Source organism: Pygoscelis adeliae, unplaced genomic scaffold (assembly GCF_000699105.1).
Source record: "Pygoscelis adeliae isolate BGI_AS28 unplaced genomic scaffold, ASM69910v1 Scaffold836, whole genome shotgun sequence".
NCBI classification, from domain to species: Eukaryota; Metazoa; Chordata; class Aves; order Sphenisciformes; family Spheniscidae; genus Pygoscelis; species Pygoscelis adeliae.
This window is the reverse complement of record NW_008825013.1, coordinates 102,297-103,195: the sequence shown is the minus strand read 5'-3', so window position 1 is coordinate 103,195 and position 899 is coordinate 102,297.

Below are 899 nucleotides of genomic sequence, written 5' to 3'. Positions count from 1 at the left end.
AGTTGCGGTGCCCCCGGGCCGGGTTTGGTCAGAGCTGTGATCCCCCCCCCAGGACAGGCTCTACAAGCGGCCCCGCAGCCCCGTTCTGCCGCTAAGTCAGAGCACGCCCTGGAGCCAGGCTCGCCTCCCAACAAGAGAAAGGCACTACTACCCCGGACACCCGCCCCAACACGCTGTGACCCGGCCCTGGACACCGCTATGGGACAGGGTTCAAGCCAAAAGGATGGGCCCTCGGCCCCACGTGTCAGCATCCCGCGGGGCGATGGGCCTCCCCGGGCCTCCCCCGCAGAAGGCACAGGACACACCACTCCTGCAAGCTTAGAAAGCCCGCGTCCCCGATGACAGGCGTGAAACAGAGCCGAGTTTTATCACTATTTACTGCTTCTCTTTGATGTTTTAAAAATTTTTCTCTCCTAACCTCACCAAAGAGCATCTCCGCTAATTAGCCAGGAGCTGACAAAGCCATCAGAAGGCGCTGGCTGTGCCGGCAGGACGGCTGGGAGGTGTCAGACCCTGCAAACAAAGATCCCTTCCTTTTCCCCTCTCCCTAACGAACGCCCTCCCCGCACTCAACATCACAGCCAGGCGTTTGTCTCACACAAAGGCGACGTTCAACCTCCGGGCAAGGCAATTCCCTTTGTGCGGGCGATATGTTCCCTGTCCCCCATGACAGGTCAGTCCTTGAACCCATCTGGGCTCGGGGAGGCTTCCTGCCTCCTTCCCCCGGCCTCTCCCTGCCCTGCACCCCTGCTCCCTCCCTCTGCCTTGTATTTAACTTAAACTGGAGGGACAGAAAACCGACGCTCCGGCTTCTAAAGAAGTTAAGGTGGAGCGTTTCGCCCCGGGGAAAGGAGCGGGGAAGAGTCCTCTCCCTGCTTCTGGGGACTCGTGCCCAGGGA